Raw genomic sequence first — 19,943 nt, forward strand, 5'->3', positions numbered from 1 at the left:
AACAGCCTGTGATGCTGGCTGCCAAGGCATCTCTCTTTCCTTGGATACGGAGAGGCTCCAACAGCCGTGACCTTGCAGGGAGAATCTGCTTTGCCCGTTCTGTTCCAGTCTTCCTAGCAAGTCAACGGAGCTGTCCAGCAGCTCAGCAACCAGCAGCACAGGGCTTAAGGACATAAGAAGAGCCCCTCTGGATCAGGCCAAAGACCCATCTGGCCCAGCTTCCTGTATCTCCCAGCGGCCCACCAGTTGCCTCAGAGAGCACACAACCAGAGACTTGCATCTTGGTGCTCTCCCTTGCAGCTGGCATTCTGACGTAGCCTACTCTGAAAACCAGGAGCTTGCACAAACTCATCGCCGCTTGCAACCTGTGATGGACTTTTCTTTCATTAATCTGTCCAGTCCCTTTTTAAAGGCATCTAGGCCAGGCACCATCCCCACATCCTGTGGCAAGGAGTTCCACAGACTAATGACACACTGGATAAAGAAATACTGTCTTTTATCTGTTCCAACTTGCCCACCAGTCAAGGTTCGGGGATGTCTGCTGGTTCTGGTGTTGTGTGAGAGGGAAAAGAACATCCCTCTCTCCACTCTATCCATCCCCTGCATAATTTTATATGTCTCTAAAGGTACAAAATTGCACTGGGCAGGGGAGGAGCAGTCCAGGAGGAAGTCAGATCTGGGTGCTGGTTTTTGGAGCTGTTGCTGGGGAGAAGAGGATGGCAGCTCCTGGCATCACCAGTCAGTTTTGATTCCCTGCCCCCTCAACATGACCCCCAAATCATCCAGTGCTCCTCCCTCCCTGCTGTTCTCCATGGTCCAGTTCCATGTAGCCATGCACTCACTTCCATCCAGCCATTTCTGTTTTGCCGGTTCCAGCCAAGAGCGCAGGCTTTCTGGCGGAGCTGAAGCTAATATTTGGGGGAAGCTGGTGAAGCCCAGTTGCCACCTGTCCTGATGCCAGTGTCTCTTGCCATGACCGTCAAGGTGAGCTGCTGAGTGCACAGCATGTCCCAGCCATTGTGAAGCTGAACAAAACGATGGGTAAGCGGCACTTTGCACAGGAAATGTGCTTTCCCACCAGTGGGCCCAGCGCCAGCTCCGCAGATCTGTCCCACCTTCGATTCTCCTTTATCTGTCTGTCTTGTGGCCAACGCCAGCTTAAAGGGACCACCCCCCATCGCTGAACACTGTCCTTGAGGTGTTTCTGTGACCAGCCTCCCCTAATCCATTTCAAAGCCTCTTGTAAATCCTAGTCAGATAAATTCTCCCCATTCCCGACATAAAGAACCCCAGCAGTCGATCAGAAGTTTGAGAAGGGGGGGGGGGGGAAGTACAGCTTTATTGGGGAAGATGAATGCGATCCTCTTATCCAAGTCAGTCAGCGACACAGCGCTGGGCTTAAGGCTACAATTCTGCACGTTGGGAGAAAGCCCCACTGAACTCCTCAATGAGACTGACTGCAGAGTGAGCCTGCATTACAATCAGAGAAGTAACAAGTGCAGGGCCTGGGGGCATCTGCTATGCCAAGGGGGCACACGACTGCCTTGTACCGCTCATGGTCCTACCCAGAAGAGAAGGAATGGGGGGCGCAAAGCCACCAGCACCTTCAACTCGAGGCGGAACCCAGAATTGATGTCACAAGGTCATGTGCTAGCACTGCGCCTGGCTCAAGGACTTGATTCCCCTATAAGTCCCAAGCAGCACGGGGTGGCAGCAAATTCATTATTGGCAACCTTCAGTCTGGAAAGACTCTGGTATCGTGCTCTGAAAGGTGGTTCTGGAACAGCGTCTACTGTGGTTGAAAAGGCCAATCCGGGAGTGCCAATCCCTTCCACACCGGGAGCAAGTGCAGTCTGTCCCTGGTCTGTCTCCCTGGCTATGGGCCTTCCTTCTTTGCCTCTTAGCCTCAGACTGTTGGCCAAGTGTCTCTTCAAACTGGGAAAGGCCATGCTGCACAGCCTGCCTCCAAGCGGGCTGCTCAGAGGCCAGGGTTTCCCGCTTGTTGAGGTCGCCTTAGGAGTGGTGGTAGCAAAACAGTTTCTTTAAAGGTGAGTCTGCCCCAGTCATGTCTCAGATGAAGAGTGCAGGGTCTGATTCAAAGGGAACGTCAGCAGGGCTCTGCTGCGTCAGAACAGTTCGCTGAACAGCCTGTTGCCACTTCTGTGTCTCCAGGCAGCTGAAAAACAAGGCCTGGGTACCAGTTCTACTCAGGGTTGCTGCCAGGGACTGATCCTTCCCCACAGGTATTCTGTGGGAAAATACACCCGTGAGTTTCAGATGATGTGGGCTTTGCAACCACACATTCACACCAATCTGGGAGTTTATTCGTGGGAAATACCATGCTAGTCCCTCCTCCAGCACTGTCAATCATCCTATGGCAGACTTCCTGGGTCTGCATGTACCCCAACAGCACTAGGGGTGGTGAAAGGGGTGGAGTTTCCTCCAGAGGGTTTTTCTGGTTGTGCAAATGACATGGGGATGCTTTGTGTTTGTGTGTTTGCTGTGACAGTGTGTGCCGGGTGCTCAGGCTGCAACCCTCAGCTAGGCAATCCCTAAAGGTTACTTGAGCTTGCATGGCCAAGAGTGTGCATGGCCGTGGAACACGTGCCAAGGGCTGACCATTGGCTATTTCTTGGGGCTTGCTACTGAGTGAGCATGAATCGGGTTTTGCCCCAAGGCAGGCACATGGGGGTGCTCAGGCCTTCACACTTGCACGTGAAAAAGCAGGCAAGGAGATTTCCATTCCGAACACACACTGTGATGTAACAGGAATGCAAAAAAGGGTTCAAATGGACTCCGCAGGGCACTGGAGGAACAGCCTGATTAGCTGTCAGCAGCCTCCTCCCCCACCTCCCCCACTTTTCCAGGGAGGGAGCCCCACTGGGAACAATGGGAGTTACATCTAAGCAGAGGCATTACAAGGGTGGAGCCTGAGGGGCATCTGCCTCGGGTGCGATGCCAAGGGGGATGCGTGACTGCCTTGTGCCACTTGCGGTTCTGCCTGGAGGAGGAGGCGCTGGTCTTCTCCTGTGCCCCCCCCCCATGGAGGCCCCCATAGGCTCTCTGTGGGATATAGGAAGCTGGGCTAGACAGGCCTCTGTCCTGATGCAGTGGGGCTCTTATGGTACTCAGCCTGCTACCTGTTGGTCTTTTGTCCGGAGATGCTGGGCTGGTACTTTCTGCCTGGAAAGCACGTTCTGTATCACTGACCTGCAGCCCACTGCAAGTGGCCAGGAAGATTTCTGATTTCCTGCTTTCCCTTCCGTGGCGTGTTCTTTGATGCTCAGCTTGGCCAAGCTCTGGCTTTGAGGCAGTCCACGATTGCCCAGCATGGGGCCTTCCCTACTGGCAGAGATAAGCAAAGGCGGCCATGCTTCAGAGGCACGTGCCAGAGGTCGCCTGGGCACCTTGCCCACCACTTAAACCAGCCAATATTGGCAACGGTAGAATGTTGTGATTTCCTCGCTGGCTAAAAACTCCTTTGTAATCCTGACAAAACTGTAGGCACAGTGGCGTAGCTGGGGGGGCGGAGCATTTAGCCTGGCGGGGAGCCTCAGAGAGACGGGCAAGCGGCCCCTCCCTTTGGAGCCATTCCCGGCAGGGCGAGCAAAACGGAGTGTTTTGCTTCCTCTGCCAGGAATGGCTCTGAAGAGAGGGGCCGCTTGCCCGCCTCGCTGAGGCTCCCCGCCAGCCTGAGTACTCCACCCCCCCCAGCTACACCACTGGGTAGGCATCATTTTTTTTTTTTACTCTGCAGTGAAAATGAGGCTATTTGCCTTCAGGTAGTAAAAATGTTCCAAATTTCAGGAAAATTCGTATCTATATCTACACATGCACATATTAAAGAGTCTAAAAGAGAAACACACGACAGACCAAGTTATGATAGAAATATCCTCTGTAAGTAGATTAACCAGATAGAAACATTCTGTATATGGAGAAGGCCTAGACTTAACCCAGTATGGTGCCCAGGTCCAAACACAGAATGAAAATCCTGCCTTGCCCACCTTCTGTGGTTCTTTGAGAAGGTCAGCAGGCATGTGGTGATCTGACCGACGTTGTGTACTTGGACTTGCAAAAAGCTTTCCACAAAGTTGCTCAGCTGGGCTCCTGTGTCAACGTAACTGTCATGAATCAGAGGACAGGTCCTTTGATGGATTGGTCACTGGTGAAAGGACAGGAAGCAGAGAGTAGGAATACATGGGAAATTTCCACAGTGGAGGGAAGGAAGAAGTGGGATCTGTCTTGGGATCTGTGCCGGAGGGGGCAACCAAAATGATCAGAGGGCTGGAGCACCTTCCTTCAGAGGCACAGCAATTGTGCTTGGGGCTCTTCAGAAAAAGGCCGTTAAGGGGGAGGGGCTTGATAACTGAGTCTTGCAAAGTGTGGCATGGTGTGTGAGAAAGAGGAATTTTCCTCCCTTTTGCAGTAATACTAGAGCCAGGCTGGGTCATTCGTTGAACCTGATTGGAGGGAGATTTAAGATGGCCTCAAGGAGGTCCTTCTTCACGTGACTCACCACCAGTTTGTGGAATTTGTCGCCTTAAGGTGTGGTGCTGGTTACTGGTTCGCATGGCTTTCAAATTCCAATTTCTCCAATAGGAGAAGCTTCCCAATGGCTACTAGTCAGCTCTACATTTCCTCCAGGTTTAGCGTCAGTCTGCTTTTGGATGCCAGTTGCAGGAGATCCCCAACAGGAGATGGCTGTTTGCCATTCTCACCTGCTGGTGGGCTTTCCACAACTGACTGGTGGGCCACAGTGGGAAGCAGGATGCTAGACAAGGTGACCCCTGTGACCTGATCCTGCAGGGCATTTCTTACATTCTAAAGCAGGGGTGTCCAAACTTTTTGGCAGGAGGGCCACATCATCCCTCTGACACTGTGTCGGGGGGGGGGGGAGGAAAAAGAAGTTAATTTACATTTCAAATTTGAATAAATTTACATAAATGAATACATTAAAGACAGAACTTCCATGAATGAATGAAGGTCTTGCAATAGCTCATGGTCTATAAAAGGCCTTGCACAAAGCAGGGCCAGCCTTTCCTTTGCTGCCATTGCTGCATCACAGACGTGAAACAGCAAGCAGTGGAAGGAGCCCTCGTCCCACAGCTCACACGAGAGGTCAAAGAGTTGGCTGTCACACTGAGAGCAGTTGGGTCGGGCCAGCATGGGCTCCAGCAAGTTTTTGCAGGGCCAGAGCTCATTGAAGACTGGGGGCTCCCAGGGGGCCGGATTGGGAGTCCTTGAGGGCCGCAAGTGGCCCCAGGGCCGGGGTCTGGGCACCCCTGTTCTAAAGGGAGGATCACAATCCTCTCCAGAGCTTGGGAAAAGCAGAAGCCTGTTTTTGGAAAGGAATCTTGCCATGGTGTGCACCCTTCTTCATCCCTCCCTCTGCACCATATCTTGGACTAGCCTCTCTCCTCAATGGCCAATAGTGTGATCCTCTCGTCTTCTCCTCCCCCCTCCCTTCCCCAGACTTCACTAGGAAAGTATTTATTACATGTCAGCGTGATAAATGAAAAGTCATATTTTACTGTGAATTATTCCAGCCCCACGGTGCAGCCCGGATCTATAGCCTCAGAGAGTTATTAACTGTGTACCGCAGAGAGCTGTAAAAACCTCATCTTTTTCCCCCCAGTCCTGGCTCTGTCGGGGAGGAGGCCAGCAGCATGTGGCAGATACAAGCAGGGATTAGGAGGAAAGTGGTGGGAAAGAGATGGGCTTTGAATTTCCTTGGATGTTGCCCTGGGCTGGTGAGACAATTCTGGAAGTGTGTGGGGGTCCCCTTGAATGTCAGGAGGAGAATTCTAGGTGGCTTCTGATTAGGCCTAGAGCACTTTCAACAGTCTCTGTTGTGCTGCAAAGTCGGTGACAATGCTTTGGTTTATTGGTGCGTTTTATGTGTTTTGTATCCAAAAAGTAGTCCTGAGGAAATCCCATTGAAATTAATGGGACTTAATCTAGCCACGACTGACATACATCATTGATTTCAGTAGGGCTTCCTCTTGGGATACAACCCAATATTTCATTAAACAAACAAACAAACAAACAAACAAACAAACAAACAAACCTTTATCATCTCAACCTCCAGCAGCAACTGGGACTCAGGCATGGAAAGTCTGACACACTCCTAACAGCCACAGAGAGGCAGGACAGACCCTGGCTCTGAGCCGGAACTTGAGAATCCAGAACCCTTGGAACGTGAGACCCTCGAATCAAAAGACGCGCACCCTGACCCAGATTCTCCCGAGGGACCAGCTACCTCCATGTCTGGAGCCTCATGTTCCTCCTAGAACATGTTTTCGAGGGATCTGCGGTCAGCTCCCTCTGTGATGCAGTTCCGATGAGTCTTCTAAATATTCTTATTTCAAGCAGCTTTCAAGGAGGGAGAATAGGGGCTGCTTTTTGTGGGGAATGCTTTCCCCCATCTATTATTGTTCTTTTATTGCTTGGTGTTTGTGCCATAATTTCTAAATGATATTACGTTTGATTTTGTTGTAAGCCACCTTGTGCGGTTTTTACCTGGAGAGCTGGGGTATAAATTCATTCAACAGATAAATAAATAAATAGCCCTAGACTGCCAATTCTTTGTTTTTAGGCTATGCCCCTTCTAAACTGGCATGCACACCTATTATTTTGGGGTAGACTGCCTCTGAACACAAAGTTCTACTGGGCCAACGCAGCTAATAATGATGATAGCCCTCTCTTCTGCCACGCCTTTCTCCAATCTTCTTTTTGTGCACCTGAAGCCAACACCACACCCTGAGGCAACAAATTCCACACGCTAATTATTCATGGTGTGCAGGAATTCCTTCTCCTGAAGCTACTGCAAACCATTCTCCTGAGTGACCCAGAGTATGAAAAGAGAGGAAGAAAAATGCGCTCTCCATTTTCACCGCACTGTACATAATTTCATAAGCCTCGATCATGTTCCCCCTTAGGCATCTTTTCATCTGAGCTACAAAGCCCCACACAGCCTCGTCGCTTCTCTGAGGGCAGCCGTGTAGCCCTCATTCTGACTCGGGATTTTTGTTCCTAATTGACAAAGAAAACCAGAGTTCTTTTCTCTCCTCTCCCTCCCATGCCTCAAGCAAGCCTGGCAGCGGTCAATAGATTCTTGGCTGCCACTTGATGTCTGAAAGAGATGCACACTTGAGCAATAAATAACTCAATAGCATAAGTGAAGGTGTAATTGGAAGTTCACAACCCATAATTTTAAATTGTATGGTGCGTGCGTGGATCTCCAGCTCGAAGAGAAGAGCAGCAAAGCCCCAAGCTGCTCCGAGGGATGGCTGAGGCATCAGTACCATCCTTGCCATGCTGTTCCGTAGTGCAAAGGATAGAGGTGCCCAGAGCTGCATGCTTCTTTGAAGCCTGGTGACTGACAGTGCTTGCCTAGTGGGCATGGCGTGCCGGAGAGAACAGGGCTGCTGCGGAGATCTTGATGGAGGACAGCAGAGTTTTGAGTCTTTTCTGGAACTGGCTGGCAAGGAGCAGTCTTCGACAGCTGTAACGGCACGCTGCTGTTTGGGGGGACGGACTGTGCTTGGCTTTGCATTGCTGCTCTGGGGATGCATCTTGCTTGCCTTCTGTTCTGTCTGGAACTAAGCAGGCATTTCAGATACACAACCAGCCTCCAGTGTTCTTTTTCTTGCAAGGAAAACTGCCTTGGAAGCTCTTCCTTGGAAAGTGTTTCGCGCCATGTGCCGTTTCATGTGTGGAATTCGCTGCTAGGAGAGGTGGTGGTGGTGGTGGCACATCTCCATAAGGAGGAGGCTCGGCTGATTCAGGGAGGAGCAGAGGCAGTAGTGCCATGGCCTGATGATGATGATGATGATGATGATGATGATGATGATGATGATGTGGAAACTCCATGTTCCGAGGCAGTAAACCCTGACCACTGGAGAGGAACAAAAGGGCAAGTCCACAGCTGTTTTGTAACCAGATCTCTGACCCAACTTGGTCATGATTGCCTACATTGACTGTGGCTGCAGTTTGCCAGGCTTTCCAGTGGGGTCTTTTCCAGCCTTCTCTGGAGACGCTACCAGGGACTGAAACTGGGACCTTCTGCATGCAAAGCAGAGGCAGCAGCACCACCAAGCCACAGGCACGAGCTGCTCATGGGTCTCCTGGAAGCGTCTCGTTGGTCCCTGCAAGGATGTTGGGTGGCTAGATGGCTTTGGTCTGGCCCAGCAGGACTGTTCCTAAAAAATATGAGGTGAATGAAGGAGAGGTTCCAGTTGATCACGAATGGAGCCTCCATGTTAAGGAGCAGTGGTAGCACATCAGTGAGTAGTAGAGGCTGGGGACAAAGCGCTGGAGTGACTGCTGCCTGGAAGCCCTGCTTATGGGCTTCTTGGGGGAAATGGTTGGCCATGGGGGGAGGGGGGAGCAGGAAGCTGTCATAGGTGGACCTTTGGTCAGGCCCAGCAAAGACACTTGAAGCCATGAACCACACACAAACCTGCCTCTCTGATGTGTGTATTTCAATGGTACTCATGTCCCCACACATGTCTCCTATACATATACTTGTCTCATGGCCCGATCCTATGGGGTCATCTGCGACAGAGGAACATCAGTGCCCACCAAGGCACAAACATCACACCACCGCCAGACCATTCAGAGCCACCATGGAGCCCTGGTAAGGGCAGCAGGGATGTGTCATGGGCAGTTCAGGGGAGGTTTGAGGTGGGAGGGGAGGCAGGGGACAGTCCAGGGAAGAGAAGGGGTGGATCACGGCAGCGGTGACTAGCACCCAGTGGCGTAGCTAGAGGGGGTGCAAAGCACTAAGTCCTGCAGGGAACCTCACTGCAGAGTGCAAGCAGCCCCTCCCTCTCTTCTTCAGAGCCATTCCAGGAGGGGGGAGCAAAATGGAGGCATTCACCTCTTCTCTGGGTCTTCTCTGGCATTTGTCTCTGTTTTGCTCCCACGGAATGGCTCCGAAGGGGAGAGGAAAGGGCCGCTTGCACACTGTGGTGAGGCTCCCTGCAAAACTTAGTGCTTTGCACCCCCTCTAGCTATGCCACTGCTGCCCCCTTTCTGTCCTCAGACTTATGCCAGTAACATAGGCAGCGTGAGTTGGAGAAGACCCATAGATGGCTAGATGGCCTACACAGGGGTAAGTAAAAAATACCTGGTTGGCCTTCTGGTTTCCCCCTCCCACCATTGGATGGTGCAGGCATGATGTGGACAATGGTGGGGGGTAGGATTGGGCCAGCAGTCACATATCCTTCCTTAGGGATGTATCTTTAAAAACCTGTAATATGGGCAGCGGTAATTTGGGGAAAAAGTCAAGGAAAACCCAGCACGATCCTGTTAGCCTCAAAATATTATTTCCTTCCCACTTTACCTGTTTGGTTCCTTTTCTGCTCTGTGCAACCTGGAAACAAGGTGGAAAGTGGAGAAGGCAATTTGCATTCCTGAGCTGCGGGAAGGCAATGTCCTGTCCTGACCTCTTCCCCGCTCCTTGAAAGCTGCTCTCAGAAATCCCCCCCAATCCCCATCTGTATTCAGGCCCTCTCCCTCTTGCGCTTCTGGGATTGTGGCTGTCAGTGACAGGCAACAAGCTTCAAGGCATCAAAGAGGCCTGGGTTTGGGGCCATCTCCCTCAGTCCTTGGCAGCACTTCAAACGCTTCCTTGTTACCTGCACTTCCAAGGCCACTGCGTGGAGGGTGGGGCCTGGAATTGGGCAGAAATAATTTAAAAAAATATATAGAAAGGCATTTCAGCCAGACCTGCCAAGCGTTCAATACACAGCCATTGTTTCACAACCTTCACAACAGCCCTGTGAGGTCTCCCTGGCCTTAGAAGGCTTGCCGGAGGACATAGAAAAGGCCCTTCTGGTCTTAGAGAAAACCAAAAGTGTCTTTCTAAGGCCTCTGGCAGACTTCTGAGGCTTTCTGAAGCTTGGGGAGGCCGTGCATGATCTCTCCAGACCTCAGAAGGCCTGCAAAAGGCACCCCTCTAAGGCATCGTTCCTGGGGAAATTGACCCCCCAACCCCCCTTAGTTACACGGCTGCCCAGCAGCTTGGAAAAGCAGCTGGGGGTGGAGGCAAGGAATTGTGAATTTCAGCAATCTTGACCTTGCACCCTCACCTTACCTGCAGCTCTATATTGCTACCTTCTGCCTCTAAAATGAACAGCCCCAGCATATGGTGCTGCTCCCATTCAGGTGTGCAGTAGGAGGTGATGACCAGGAGCTCTAGGGCAGAATTCAGGGCCTCCTTCTTTGTCTGCACAGAACCGTCTTCCTAGGCAGATGGTTTTGGGCAAGGACCCCCCATGGCTGGAGGGAGCACATCAGAAAGAGCACATGGGTGTGTGAGGAATCTGCAGGCCACTTTGGGGGGTGCCTGGGCTTGGACAGGAACTGATTTCCTAGAGATGAGACATCTTTCTGGGCTTGAACCCAAGTGTTTCCCGCCTCTCAGACTTCCAGTAAGGTTCGGTTGGAGAGGGTGTGGGGAACAAGGTCCACTTTTCCACATGTGGTGGGAGTGTAGTAAGACCAAAAATTTGGGGGGGAAAGGTCTCTGATGAGAGATTGAAGCGATCAAAACAAGAAATGCCCCAGAACCCTGTTCTGGCACTGCTGCAAACCACTGAAGGCCCTTTTCAAGGCTGGCTCCACAAGGAATTAATTATGTTCTGACTAGTGCAGCATATATGGAGCTATTAAACATGAGAAGAAAACAGACTGACTACCATCAGACTCATGAGATACCAGAGGGCTTGGGATCTTGCCCTTCTCACGTCATGAGAATGGATGATGGGCAGATCCCAAAGGATCTCCTCTATGGTGAACTCGTGCAAGGAAAGCGCCCTACAGGTAGACCACAGCTGCGATACAAGGACATCTGCGAGAGGGATCTGAAGGCCTTAGGAGTGGACCTCAACAGGTGGGAAACTCTGGCCTCTGAGCGGCCCGCTTGGAGGCAGGCTGTGCAGCATGGCCTTTCCCAGTTTGAAGAGACACGTGGCCAACAGTCTGAGGCAAAGAGGCAAAGAAGGAAGGCCCAGAGCCAGGGAGACAGACCAGGGACAGACTGCACTTCCTCCCGGTGTGGAAGGGATTGTCACTCCCGAATGGGCCTTTTCAGCCACACTAGACGCTGTTCCAGAACCACCTTTCAGAGCGCGATGCCATAGTCTTTCGAGACTGAAGGCTGCCAATACAGGGATCTCGCCCTGCTGGGAAGGCTGACACATTAAGAGTAGACCTCAAAACAGGACTCCCTTTAAAGCCCTGACCCCTTTCACGCAGCCGGGTAGAACTTCTCTGCGTTCATCGGTGGCTGCAGGTTGGCGCTGCAACCGCCATCCTGGAGCAGGAAGAGGCAGGGGGAGCAGAGCAGGAAGTGCGGCAGAGAGGAGAGCGATGCGCTAGAGTGCCACGGGGATTGTGCAGGCATTCTAGCCCACTTCTCTCTTCTCCTCCGCACTTCCTGTCCTGCTCCAGCCCCCTTTTCCTGTCCAGTGACTGTGGGAAGGAGGCGCAGCAGTGGGTGGGTGGAAGTGGGTTCTCCTCACCAGTCTGCTGGCTGCAGCTCGATGGGTTGACCCCGCTTACACCTGCTCTTCCAAAACTCTGACTTCAACACCCGCAATGCAATTTCTTGTTTGTTTTTTGCTTGGAATCTAATGCTTTTAAAAGGATCATTTCTATCAAGAGCCTCTTCTTAAGCAAATATTTTCCCACAGCTACTCAAATCTCTGTTTGCCTCCGATCCCGCTGTCACCCATTCGCATCCTCAGTGCTCCATTGCCGATCTCTCCTCTCCATCTGTTCCTCTCCAGTTCTCTGTTTGACAACTGCTAATGGGAATATCTTGCATCTTTCAAGCCAAAACAATATTTGCCCTCCCGTCAGCACTTGACAACGGGCGTCTCTCCGACCCCGGCACACTGTTACCGGTTTCCGAAAGATCAGCACAAAGGAGCCATCGCTCTTCAGATCTTCCGACCACAAAAGGGCCCAGATTTACCAAGAGCATTGGTATTGATTTACAGGGCTCCAGCAACATCGACAAGGCCCCCGTGCTTTGACAAAGCAAAGCAACAACCAACACTGGAGCCATAAATCCGGGCCTGGCTCGGACAAAACTCCCTCCCCTTCCCCTGAGCATTGGGTTCCACGCTGCGGAGGCCTCTTTATTTATCACGTCTGAACAGAGCTATTTAAGTTGACAAGCTTGACTCTGCTGGGCTGTGATATACCGATTGCCATAAAGCGCAGCTTGAGAAACTTTTTGCATTTGTCCTTCCAACATAAAGTCAATTTCTGCCTGGTCGGGAGCGCAGGGCTGCTCTGTGCCTACGAAGATGAGTGCGGGGAAATCAATCCTCTCCAGTGTGTGGATAGGCTGAGACTGGCAGAGTCCTTGTTAGCACCCAAGGGGGTGACTTGTAGGGTGCATGCGCCTAGAACTAGGGTTCCCTCTGGTAGGACTCCTGGGCCACCAATACCCACTTTCCATTGCACACCTGGTGGACCAAGTCCTTGGGCTTAAGGGCGCCCTCTAGGCTGCAGTACCACCTGCCTGATCATTCTGTCAGCTGACCCCCAAGGGCCAATCCCTGCCCTGCCCCCGCTGACCTTCTAAAGTCCTGGTCGAAGTGCTTGCTCCTCAATGTCATTGACTTGTCTCCATGTAAGGACACTCTTCTGGATGGTACCTCAGATGTTGGCCTGACTCTGGTCCTTGTTTGCTGCTGTGGAACTTAAACCCTGCTTGTTTTGGACCATATCCCTTCTTCTACCCCACTGGAATGGACAACCAGCTTCTCCTGGGTCCCAGCAGCTGCCTGGGAGCCCAACCCATGCTGAGATCTGGCACCCCACAGACTGCACTGATCTTGGTCTACCTGCCTTCTTTCCTGATCATCTGTGGAGGAGATATCCATCAATGGTTAACAACCATGAAGGCTAAATGGAGCCTCCAGGTTCAGGAGCAGAAGACCACTTAGAGCCCAATCCTATGCCTCTCTACTCAGAAGTAAATTCCATTATAATCAATGGAGCTTACATCCAGGAAAGAGTGCATAGGATTGCAGCCTGAATATCAATTACTGGGGAGGCAGTAACGGGGAAGGGCTGTTGCCTTTATGTCTTGCAGATTCCCAAAAAGCATCTAGTTGGGCACTGCGGGAAGCAAGAAGCCTGGAAGCCTTTGCGACTGCTTCCACACCCAGAAGTCAAGCAGCCAAGGAACTTCTCCTTTAATTTCTGTGTGCCGATCTGCTGATATTAAAAGAAAGGGCAACGCTGAGGGCAAAGCTGCCTTTGCAACCTGGTCCATGGTGTTGCGTGGATGGCGGCTGCAGGGCAGCGCCTGGCCCTGGCGCCATTATTTTGCAGTGCTGACACCTGTGGCTGGCTGTGGGCAAATATCTAGAGGCCTTGCTGTGCCGCAATCTTAAGAGGATCTCCTTAATAATGTATTTACTGAAGCTGTGAAGCTCTCCATTTGTGTGGATTACAGTCATAATGATAGCATTGTGCCGGCTATGAAATTACGCTCCCCCCTTTCCCTCGGCAGAATTTCGCTGTGTCTGGGTGCTTAAATGTCTGCATCTTCGTAAGGTGCAATCTTGTTCAGGCACATTCCGCACTGCATCTCTTTCTCTTCCACACACCCATGCTCCCCCAACACAAAATGTATTTTCCTAACTCACTCGGGCTGTTCAATGAGGCACCAGAATATGCTGTAAAGAATCTAAACTGTTTTTCCCCCACTTGCTTCAGTCATTTACAAGAGCTAAGAGGGGCAGGGGTAGCGCTTAACCCCCCCCCCCTTCAGTGGAGGAACTGGTTTCAATGTGAAATTGAATTATGTAAATGAAACATATTTGTGTAAAGCAGACTCTGTTTGCAGAGATTTGGGGCTATTGCGGGCTTTGGAATTGGGCTTTTGCAAGACAGCAGGATGCAGGCCTTGGCAGCTGACCAGGAGTTGGTGGTCACCCCAAGTGGGGCAGAAGCAGTGGCCCAACAGGCAGTGATGGAGTTCCAGAGCAGCAAACAAGGGTCAGGACTGCTGGGGGGAAGGTTCATATTTCATGCCAGGCAGGGAGCAAGATCCAGGGAAATGGTCAGGGAAAAGGAGGAGGAGAAGCAGTTCTGGCCGCATCCTCCTGCCAGAGAACATAAGAACAGCCCCACTGGATCAGGCCATAGGCCCATCTAGTCCAGCTTCCTGTATCTCACAGCGGCCCACCAAACACCCCAGGGAGCACACCAGATAACAAGAGACCTGCAAGGCTTCCTGGGAATTGTAGTTTAAGAACATAAGAACAGCCCCACTGGATCAGGCCATGGCCCATCTAGCCCAGCTTCCTGTATCTCACAGCAGCCCACCAAATGCCCCAAGGAGCACACCAGATAACAGAGACAAGTTGTTCAGGCCAAGGAGCCTGCTCTGAGGCCAAGGTGCTGGAGCCTAGTGGGCGGAGGTCAGGGGTGCAGCCCTGGTCCAAGCGGAAAGGACCAGTCTGTGTGGGACTGAGGTGGGGCTGGGCAGCTGCAGGTGGGTGTGGATACAGCAGCAATAGTGCATGCCGGATTCTATCCCCTCTGGCAGCAGCCTCCCCACTCCCTTTCTCTCCTTGGACCTGCAGTAGCGAACTCACTAGCAGAAGTCCGAGGAGACCCAGTGTGGGGCAGGAGGCTTAGAAATCCCCATTCCCTACTGAAGCTGCCCAGTTCACAACCCCCTCACACGCACAGTGGATACAGTACCTGTTTTTGGCATTGCTGCATCAGCGGGGGGCGGGGGGAGGAAGAGAGGACTGGGTTGTTAGTTACAAAAATCCATCAGATCAAAACACAGCATCACGTTTAGAAGCCCTTCAGCTAACAATTTGCCACCAGACAAAATCCAATTTGTCAACAGAGTCAAATGAAACCAAGTCCACCACTCAATAAAGGTTCCGTTGTGTAAATTCAACTCCTCTCCACAGAGACATTGACAAGAGTTGTGATGACCTCCCCTTAGGAGATCAGGCTGCTGGTGCCCTATGGCTCCGTTTTGCCCCCCCCCCCGCTGGGAATGGCTCTGAAGGGAGGGGCCGCTCGCCCACCTCCCTGCCAGGCTGAGTGTTCCACCCCCCTCTAGCTATGCCACCTGCTGAGCCTCAATTCCAGTGTGCTTCAGGCTGTTGAGTGCCAAGACCTAGAGAAGCAGGTTGTCGTCCAGGGCTGGGCAGAGACAAAGACACAAGCCAAAGTGTGGGACTCCAAAGAAGGATCTTGACCTGCTGTGGGACAAGGGCAGAAATCACAGCCTGGCCAAAGGCCTCCTTCCAAGGAGCCGCATAGTCAGAAATGTGGTGTCAGGTCAGAGAAGCGGTGCCATAGCTAGAGAGGGTGCAAAGCAGGGAGCCTCACCACGGTGTGCAAGTGGCCTCTCCCGCTCTCCTTTGGAGCCATTCCGGGTGGTGGGAGCAAAATGGAGGCATAAGCCTGGCTCCAAAGGGGGAGGGGCAGCGTGCACGCTGGAGTGAGGCTCCCTGCAAAACTTAGAGCCTTGACCTTCCTCTAGCTGCGCCTCTGAAGGTGAGTTCCTGAGCAGAGAGTGGGGAAGGGTGCTTGGAGCTTGCATCTTCTCCTAACAAGGACTTGTTGAGACCGATACCTGGGGCCAGGTCTTTTATGGGCAGCCAGTGGAGACAATACTGGGGCAGGCAAACCAGTGGTCTGACTGAAGCAGCCTGTTATTGGCTACATTTGTCCTCCAGGTTCTTGCTTCTTTCAGGGTGTAGGTTAGGTCCGGATGACACAGCCCTGGTAGCCCCTCCTCACCTAGGAGGCTGCCAGTTCCATGGGGAGGTTCATGTGAAATCCTTGCCACCAGTTGAGTTGGACCCTCTGTCCATCCGACTGGCAGTGGCTCCCCAAGCCCTCCAGTCTTTCTCAGCAGCTGCTTCCTGAGATCTCTCATGTGGAAATGACTCTCAGCCTAGTCCGCCTCATTAGGTTGTTGTGTAGAGCGCTGGAAGAGGGCAGGAGAGCTTCTGTGCCAGTGAGAACTCCTTCAGCGGCGGGTGGTGGAAACGCAATAAGAAGGCCCTCTGACAGCTCCAGGCAATTAATCGCAAGGAGATTCACCCTCCTTTGCTAGAGTTTTAATTAACGTGTGCAGGCTGCGCTTCGGAAATGAATGCCTGCCTGCGCTTCCTCGCATGCGGGTCCTTCTTGGTATTCGACTCCAGGCCAGATCCATTATGTATGAAACAATAAGTTAATTCCTCATGCCCAACAAGGCAGTGTAAAAGTCCGCCATAAATTGCAACGGGAGGGATGCCAGCACGTCCCCCCTCTGCCTCCGTAACCGGCAGAGCTATTTTATTTTGCTATTGATTATTGGTTCGACACGGGCAGTTATAGCCGTGAACCGGCAGGCTGCATGCAGAGCTTGGGAATGGCAGAGGGACCTGGGCACCTGAGCCAGAAGGCCAGGCCAAGAATTCCTGGCTGGCTTTGGCTGTGTTCTGTCTTTGCAGCTGGTGCCTTTCCTCCATGGAGCTTGCTGGAGTAGCAGGAGGATTTCAGTAGCACCGGCATAGCCAGGGCAGCACTGCCTGGGGCGGTGATGTCATGACATCATGTGATGCCATGACCTCATTTTCAGGTTTGGAGGAAAGCAGTGGTGGCTTTATGATCTGCCTGCAGCTTCCCTTTCCTTCTCCAGCAGCTTCTGGCCAGCTTTCAGCTTCTGTTGAGCTGCTTCAAACCTTCAAGCACAGCACTGGACTTAGAGGTCTACAGCAGCTGGGGGGAGGCCAAGAGTTGGCCAGGAAGGTGCTGCTGGCTCAGGGCCTCCAAAAGGAGGTGCACCTCCTTATCTGGTGTGCTCCCTGGGGCATTTGGTGGGCCGCTGTGAGATACAGGAAGCTGGACTAGATGGGCCTATGGCCTGATCCAGTGCGGCTGTTCTTATGTTCTTAAAAGAGGAAGGGGGTGGCTGCCTCTTCATGTACCCCCTTTTAGCTGAGCCAGAAGGGGAGGTCAGCAGGGGCCAGAAGGAGGTGTGTGGCCACTCTGAGCTGGGCGGAGCGGCTTCTTCTGAAAACACTAAGAGGCAGCAGCTGCCATTTTGGTTGGCCTCATGTGGCACCGCTGCCGAACCCCCCACTCCCACCAGCAGTGCCACTGTTAAGAAGGGCCCAGCTGGACTAGTTCACAGGTCCTTCCAGTTCAGGGTTGGGCAAACTTCATGGACCCATGGCCAGACTGGGGGATGGAAATTGCCCCAGAATGACACATGGTCCGTATAATGCTATAATATGATGATCATGAGTGTGGCCTGCTGGGAACCTTGCAAGAGGGGTGTGGTGTGGGAGGGGAATGGGGGGTGCTGAGTGGAGAGTCAATTTTGGGTGGGGGGGATATTGGGGGAGAAAGTAGTGGATTCTGGCTGGATACTTGCAGAATCTGGAAGGCCATGGGTGTGCCCTGTCAGTGTGTTGCTAAGTTTTTCAAACCCCATGCTTCTTACCTCACATGGTGTTACCAGTTCCAGTTGGAGATACAGTGCTGGGAAAGGTTACACCTGTTGACTTTCCAGCCTTTGTGCAGCTTTAAAGGCACTGCAATCCTGCCTCGAGAGAAAGGAGGACACAAGAAGGGCCCTGCCAACCAAGCTCGATCCCATCTAGCTTCCTGCTTTCCACAATGGGCAGAAGTTTCCAGAAAGCTCACAAGATGTCATGCTCTCTCTGCCATTATTTGTCCCTCCAAAACGCTCAGAGGTGTACTACTGCTGTACACAGAAGCTCCTTTCCTAACTGCAGTGACGAATGAGATGAAGAGCCCCACTGGATCAGACCAAAATCCATCCTGTCCCCAGCGTCCTATTTCCACTGGTGGCCAATCAGAAGCCTCTGGGAAGTTGACAAGTGGGAGAGAAAGACAACAGGCAGTAACACAGCTAGAGGGGGTGCAAGCACTAAGTTTTGCAGGGTGCCTTACCGCAGTGTGTAAGCAGCCCCTCCCCCTCCCCCTCCCCTCCGGAGCTATTCCGGGTCGCTAGAGCAAAATGGAGGTGCCAAGGCAAGGTGCCCTGCAAAATGTAGTGCTTTACACCCCCTTTAGCTCTGCTGTTGGCAACAGCCTCTCCTTCTTTTTGCACCCAAAGCAGGCAGCAATCGGCTCAGGCCTTGCGATCCAGAGATCTCCCCCGCCCTTTGACTCCTTCGAAATGAGCAAGGCCTCTCGCTGTGCCGGCAGCGATACAGTTCAAAACAAAAAGCTTCCCCTCCCAATAATCTCATACTGCAGGGCTCCAAATTTCCCTGTGTAGTTTGTCCTTTCCCCTAATCTCTTTTTTCATTTGCCTTTGCCTTTTCATAAATGAATATCACATTATCTCCCTCCCCCAGTCCTCTTTTATCCTGTTGTCCCTTTTCTCCGCCGCGCCTTTCATCCTGCCTTTCAATTCCTTCCCGGCTCTTCCCCACCTTCCTTTATATCTGTCCCGCAGGGTTGTTTTATCAACCCCTCTCCTTTTTCGGAGCTGGAGGAATTATTGTTATGACTCTTCTTCTGTACATGCGTAATTGACACACCGTCTCCCAAATCTATTCCATTTCAGAGAAAGGGTGACCTTTATTTCCTTCCAGGAGATGGTTGTCTATTACTGATGGTCTTTTGCTGCCGACAATCAAATGCCACCAAAAAATAAAATTAAATTAAAAAAATTTAAGAAACCCAAAACAAAACAAACCCCATCCCCAAACATCTTATCAATTCCATATATCAATTACTGCTTCCTATCTGAAAAGAGAGAGGAACTTCTGAGATGCTGAATGGGCTGCATGTAGCAAGACCGGCCCAGCCATGTGGCCAACTGAAGTGCTTGCCCCAGGCAGCAGATAGCTCACCACCCACCTCCATCTGCTTGCCTTTTCCTGCCTCCACCGTTCCTCCCCCCACTCCTTGGATTTGGAAAGGAAGAGGGGAAGAGAAGGAGACGAGAGTGCTGGGCTAGAGCGTCTCGAATCAAAGGAGGAAGGCTGGTACATTGCAGGGTGGGGTGGAGTTTTCTATGCCACTTCAAGTGCCAGGTGGTCTTGGGAGAACCTGAAAAAGCTATGGATGAAGCAGCAGAAGAGGTGAGCCAGAAAGGTTGTTTGGGGGCCTGATTTGCTCCCATCCTCCCAATTCTCTAAACATTCTAAGCTCTAGGAGTTCTGAGTGCTGAGAGCTCAGAGAAGTTCTCCCCCCATGTCACCCCTCCAGTGGTGGCGGCAGGAGCAGCACAAGAGAGAGGAAGAGAGGGAAGATTCTCTATTTCCTTAGGCCTGAGTGGCATAGCTGCCCTACTGCTCCTGCAGGTGTGCCAGGCCAAAAATGGGAGGGGGAGGACCAAACCCTCCCCCCCCCAAGCACTTCTTTGCTGCAACCCCTGGAAAAGGTCAGGAGAAAAAGGAGGGTTGGCAGGGACGGAGGGGAGCGTTGCCGCATCTCTTCTGGACTGCCTTGCTGAACGACCAGGACTCTCTCTGATTTGGAAGATCCTGGGTCATTTCTGAGCGGATCTGGGGTGAGCTCAAGCCAGCTCGCCCACCTCTCGCCTCTTTGGCAGCATCTGTTTATCGACAGTCAGCACGCAGAGCGGAGGGAGGGTTTGGGCAGGCACCCAAACCGAGAGCACTCGTCAGGTCCATTGCTCCAGGAGAAGCTGCAGGTACTTGATATTCCTTCCAAGCCTGCTGCAGAAACTCCCAGCTCTGGCTGCACTCCAAAGTCTTTCTTGTGAGCCTCCCCCCCCTACACCCACACACACTGCATCCCGTTCATCCACTGCCTGGGAGCCTCCAGAAATCAATGCTCACAGACTGACTAAGGTACAGTTTCCCCCTAACCTTCCTGCATGGAAATCTTGCTCCTCCCTTGTTCTCCCCAGCAGGGGAGGCTGAGAGACTGCTGGCCTGAGGCTGCCCAGT

This window comes from Tiliqua scincoides, chromosome 8 (assembly GCF_035046505.1).
Source record: "Tiliqua scincoides isolate rTilSci1 chromosome 8, rTilSci1.hap2, whole genome shotgun sequence".
Taxonomy (NCBI): domain Eukaryota; kingdom Metazoa; phylum Chordata; class Lepidosauria; order Squamata; family Scincidae; genus Tiliqua; species Tiliqua scincoides.